We start from the raw sequence: 6,453 nt of genomic DNA, 5'->3' as shown, positions 1-6,453 counted from the left end.
AAAAAAAAAAAAAAAAAAAATTGGTTGAGAATTTAGTAAAGGAAAAAAAAAACAATAGAGAAGATGATTAAAGACAATGTGTAGATATCTCATTCAGCTAGGTTCAATAGTTCAATTAAACTTATTTTTGGAGAATATAGCATTTTAGCTTTTAATATGAGGCCTATCAAAGCTGAAGTACATTGACAAACATTTTGGTGCAATGTCTGGTCTCAATCCAGCAGCTATCAATTTTCTTCTTGTCATATAGAAACTTTACAATCTACAAAGGGTATTGTGGAGCATACCCTAATTAAAGAATGGTTGACGAAATCACTTACGTTATGTTTCAAAAGGGAATTTTCAGAGACGTTTTTTGAAATTTACTAAATAGCACCCAATTCAAAATATTCGAAGAAGGCAGGTAAGGCTCTAAGAATCAAATGTAAAGGAGACAAAAGGTGTCACACCCCGATCTCACTGAACCGGGGCAGTGACCGGGTTAACACCGGTTAACCCAAACCTACCAGGATCATCTGATACTATATTCCACCACAGCATACACACCACTAATATAAGCTCATCAGATCAGCGGAATACTAAGTTTTACCTGTGAATAATCCCATACTACTTGATACCCGAATTGTGATACAATAATTATATACATGTGGGCCCGAAGGCATGATATTTACACAGTAAAAATACAATTCACATATCAAGTACATAAAGGAACCCATCAAAATAATCAAAGTACACAGCTCGGCTCAGCAACAAAGGCTAGAGCTAAACTCGGCATCAAGGGTTGAGCCCAGCTCAGCATCACATGATAGAGCTCAACTCGGCTTCAGAAGTGGAGCTCAGCACGGCATTAGAAATGCGGTCCCGCAGCACAACTCTCGCACGAGCAGTCAATGTCGTGCTCTAACTCCTCAGGGGCCCACCAGTCCTCTTCAGGAAACTCGACTGTGGGACCCACCCCGTGCTCCTCAGGTGTATGACCTGCAAAATCATCTAAAAAGATGGTACCCGTGGGATGAGCTCACTAGCTCAGTAAGTGGTAAGATGGACCACACAGCAGTCCACACATCAAAACACAATCATATGCACTACATGCCATGCAATGCATTTTAAATCACATCCACCTAAGCAACATTACTAAGTCTTTGGTTTAGTGCTACTACAGCCACAGTGCGCGTATACTCCGGGTACGAGCCGCGAATTCCATCCCGCGATACACCCATAGGGCTGTCGGAGAAGGCCCACCGTGAGTACTCAGAAAAGTAAAGACAATGCCGTCCACCGGCTCTCAACAGAAAAGTAAATGACTGAAATTAAAGGTGCTGACTCCAGCAATTTAAAAGCAGTATGATTGGCTCTCTTGAATGTACCACCGGGGTTGTCGACTGTCATAATGATCCGCCGGGTGTTATGTCTAACCGCCACAGTGACCCGACAACCGCGACCACTGCTTCCCCCCAAATGATAATCCAACACCTTAACTCCTGTTGGGAAGGGTCGTAGCACGGGATGGTGAAAATCATAATACCGCATGCTCCTATATGACAATAGTATGATTGCATAGTGCCACCGCGTCCCATACCACGGGCCACAAATGCACTCGTTTCCAAGTCGACTATGGCATCTAGTCTATCAATGCATCATGCACAATGATGTCCACATTCAACATATAAACATCTCATTCAATTGGCATTTAGAAAGTAAGCATAGCACACATGCATAACAATGTGAGGAATGACTAATCTACATAGCATATTCACGATGGCATGACTAGACTAGATATAATTAAATGAATGCCAAACAATGCCTTGAAACAAGGCCAAATGTCCTCTCCCCACTTACCTGTAGTGTATAAGGATTCCCGTTCGATACGAGTGAGATCCAGTGCGAAACGGGTAGGATTTGGTGAACTTAACATAATTGAGCGGGGTTAGTAATTCACCATTTTAGGATCAAAATTAACGAGATCCGATGACAAAATCATGTTTAGAACGTTAAAAGAAGGTCGCATGTCCGATTTGGGTCCAATCGGACGTAAGAATCACCTTCGAGGCCACACAGGTGGGTCAGACAGGTGGGCTGTCTGGCCCACCGGTCCTACCCACCGATTGGCCCGCCGGTTGGGCCAGGGGCCCCTGCTAAGACCGGCGGGCAGGGTGGCCCGTCGGTTAGCCCGCCGATTAGGCCCGTCGGTTGTGCTCGAAGGCCCTGCCCTCTCAGGTGGGTGCCCACAGGCGAGCTGGATGGCCCACCGGTTCCACCCACCGGTCTTGGCGGGAAAACTGTTGTTTCTTCCCAACTTCCTTCATTATTTGGGGATTCAAATGGGGGCTTTTTCCAACCCATTATTCACACTTTCAAGTCTTATAGGATGACTCTAACCTAAATCTAGGTTAGATTCAAGTGATGGGAAACCATCTTACCTTCCTTGCTCAAGAATAACTTCAAACCCTCTAAATCACTTCAAACCCACAATGCTCCTTCCTCCTTGTCAATACCTCTTCAAATCCTTCAAGATCAACACATAAATCATATATTAAACCTTAGATTCATCATTTCAAAGGGGATTTACAAGATCTCAAGAAACCCTACTCGAATCAAGGGTTTAAGCTTGGATATGGTGAATGTTTAAGGAACCCGACTTTGCTTACCTCCAAATGTAGATCTAGAGTTGAAGGTCACTCTTCCGACGCCGGAATGGGAAGATCAAGCTTCGGCACCGCTGTAATCCTCCTCTTCCTTCTCTTCCCTTCTTCTTCCCTTTCTTTTCTCTCTCCTCTTTACTATCCTCACCAATGTACGGGTGTCATAAATGAAAAGAAAAGAAAATCCTAAATGCAATATATATACTTCCTAAATAACTGAATAGTGCACATGGATGGGTCACTCAGGTGGTTGGGTGCACCCACCTGTCCGCCCACCTGAGGGCCAAAACTTGGGATTTTGACAGAGTTCGGGCCTGGCGCGAACCCCACCCTAGCGTACGATATAGTATACATATATACCTTAAAATACGACTATAATACCTACTTTATCTGTACATGACCTTATGGTAGGTGCATGTACACGGCTTGGGCACTCCCGTCTCTTCTGGCACGGGCCCAGACTTGTCGGGCCAGCCGGTGTTTAAGGTCACCCTTGCCATCATAGCCCATAAGGAACCCGCTCTAGCTCCCTCTGGTTCGGTCCCTACACGGTTAAACCGGTTCAACCGCGAAATCAGACCGGGTTTAAGAAGTAGGGTATTACAAAAAGTGTGGAGAGAATCAAGTTAGTGGAGTCCCCCCATAGTCTCATACCAGAAAAAACCCTCCCCCCTATTGGTGTATGATGTCTTGTATTCCGTCGCAGTTTAATCCAGGGAGTACTGGTGCAGCACCTAGACAGGCAAGACGACGGTCCCGCTAGCCGGTTAGCGGGCCGTGGGGGTTGCAAGGGGGGGCAGGAGGCCCCCTGCATAGCAAAGGGTGTAGGGGGGCACAACCCCCCGCTTGAATTTTTTATTTGGGGGCAATTGTAGTTTAATCCGGATTAGGGTTTTTTCGCTATATATTTGTAGCGAGAGTTTATTTCTCTGTAATGCAAGCAATACTAAGAGGTGTGAGGACGAACACTGTAACCCTATTCTCCATTGATAGTGAAGCAGGATCTCATCTCACCGGGGACGTAGGCAACCTTGCCGAACCTCGTAAAATCCGTGTGCATTGTTTGTTTTGTTTTTCCATTATCTTCTGCATCGTTTTAGGGTTGCGTTTCTACACCCCCCCTCCTCTTTGGATATAACTATTCAACAATAAGGCCTCCTATCTAAGGAGATGTGTAAACTAACAGAAGCTGATGTTGGGCTACAATGACTTATATTTCGTTGCTTGTGTTTGTGGGTTGATTTCAAAGGGTCGTTACAAGTATGAAGAATTGATCTAGTTTGCATATTATCTTTGTTACGAGGCGTCAACGAACTAGTGGTTCATAGCAAGGGTTTGGGGGCAGTAGCCCTTGAAGAATTTTTTTTTAGCTATATGGGTATTTTGTAGAAACGCATCCCTAAAACGATGCAAAAAATAATGGAAAAATAAGAACAAACAATGCACACATATTTACAAGGTTTAGTAAGATTACCTATGTCCTCAGTAAGATGAGATCTATGCATCACTATCAATGAAGAATAGGGTTATAACGCTCGTCCTCACACCTCTCTTGGATTGCTTATAGAGAAATAAAACCTCCCTACAAATATATACCGAAAAAACTCTAAGCAAGACCACCGTTCTACTGGGGGGCTTGCACCAATACTCTCTGGATTAAACTGTGATTAAATACAATATATCGTAAAACAAAAGATTTTGATAATGTGTGCCTATATAGGTTTCACTATAAATTTATAGTAAAAGCTAATTCTTTGAAATCTAAGAAAGGTGTGAGGACAAGTGCTTGTAACCCTATCATCCATTGATAGTGAAAATGTTCTCATCTTATTGTATACATAATTAATAATCTATGTCGAATTACTTAGATCTTTGTATTGCATTGTGTGATTCTATGCTCGTGATTTTCATTCCTTTCATATCGTTTGAAGTACCAATTTCTACAGCTTTAGTATGAGTGTTGTGGATTCTCATCCAAACCTTGATAGAGGGAGATTGCATATGAGAACCACCTCATGGAATCATTTTCTATATACATGAACATGAGCTTCAAAACAAGGACTAACCATGCATCTTCCAAGCAATTATTTAATGGTTTGTGGGAAAAGGTTGTCCTAGAAGTTTCAAATTTCACCACTTAAAAAGGGTTTTTTTAATCGAGTCACTTTGCTTCCTCTTTCTTCCCTTGCTTTCTGTGTAGTGAACAACTAAAAAAAATGTAAAAGGAAGCAGAAGAAGAAAGAGTCAGGAAGGTACACAGAGTGAAGAAATAAAGCTTTTTGGTTGTGGGTAACGGAGAAATGGACTTGTTTAATCCTTCATATGCTTCTCTCAGGAATATATAAGGGGAAGATGCTTTTCTCATGAGTCATTAGGCACTAAACCATGCTGTGTTGCTTCAGTTATGTTTAAGAAAACCCAGACCAAAAGGAGTGGATGGCATGGATTCTATTATGAAGACGAATCATAAGAACCCATTTGGTTAGCTGTGAAGAGAAAGAGAATTAACTAGACAGGTATGACATATATATGATGTAACCTTGTAAACCTCATTATTCCAACTTTCAGTTCCTGTGAATGGTCCTGAAAAGAAAACACTTTCCAACAACTAAATCCTAATCAATAGTGACACATCTCAGTATGCTTTATGGTTTTATGTTGGATGAGGAGCATTCATTTGGGACCTTTTGGTGCTACCAGTGGTCACCGTATTTTGTATTTATAAAGCTTCTAAGTTGTGGGGGCAAAGAAAGAGACGTCTCCTTGGTATTGATGTTGATGGTCATGAGAGAGAGAGAGAGAGAGAGAGAGAGAGAGAGAGAGAGGGGCACAAGTCCCATTCTCTGGGTGTCTCAGCCTCTCATTGAAAGCTACTGATGAGGTTGGACAGAAGAATTTTTGAGTGACATGCCTTGACCCTGGGTGCTGCAAACTTGGGTGGGAATGCACTTAGGACCCGTTTGATAACGTTTCAAGAAACGTGTTTCTGCCGTTTCTGCTTCAAGAAACAGTAGAAACGGAGCAAAAAGCATTTGATAAAACTATTTCGTTTCACTTATTTTTAGAAATAGAAATAGAAATTTTTACTTATTTATGATTCAAGAAACGACCCAGGCGAAACAAGTTTCGCAGTTTCTGGAAACGACTTGTGGTAATTTTTTTACTGGCTACCATCGACTTCTAAAAACATGACTTATCAAACACCTTCAATTCCGTTTCTGTTTCTAGAAACGAAAATTTATGTTTCTACCGTTTCTTGAAACAGAAACGACAGAAACATTATCAAACGGGCCCTTAGAAAGCACTAAGCATGTGAGACTGTTAAAGAGGGGAACGAGGTCAAATTGGTCAATGGATGGATTTGAATTTATGAATGATCACTGACCGGTTCAGGTTTGCCCTTAAATGGTGCAATATGTCCTAGGTGAATCAACCCAATAAATTTTTTTTTTTTAAATAATATATTTTCCTTTTGGCATGGTTTGTGTTATGGATTGGTAAGGCCCAAGAAATTTTATGTAAAATTTTTTAAGTTTCAACCCACACAGAGTCTGCCACCTGACAGAAGAAAACTCTGATAATTCATTAATTCTAAAAGGGAGACGGATAGGCATGTTAACACATTACTTAAGAATAAAGTATGCTAACGCGATAATAACCGTAGGATTTAGTTAATTGAATTCCAACCATTAGATCTGCATCTAATTTTATTGGAAATGACACCTGACTGGTAAAACCTGAGGCAAACTATACTTATTTGTGTTGGAAAATTAAAATACATACTCTGAAAAAAGTACTCTCTCCTGTAACG

The sequence above is a fragment of the Macadamia integrifolia genome, chromosome 9 (genome assembly GCF_013358625.1).
Source record: "Macadamia integrifolia cultivar HAES 741 chromosome 9, SCU_Mint_v3, whole genome shotgun sequence".
Lineage (NCBI taxonomy): Eukaryota > Viridiplantae > Streptophyta > Magnoliopsida > Proteales > Proteaceae > Macadamia > Macadamia integrifolia.
This window is presented reverse-complemented; position numbering follows the sequence as displayed.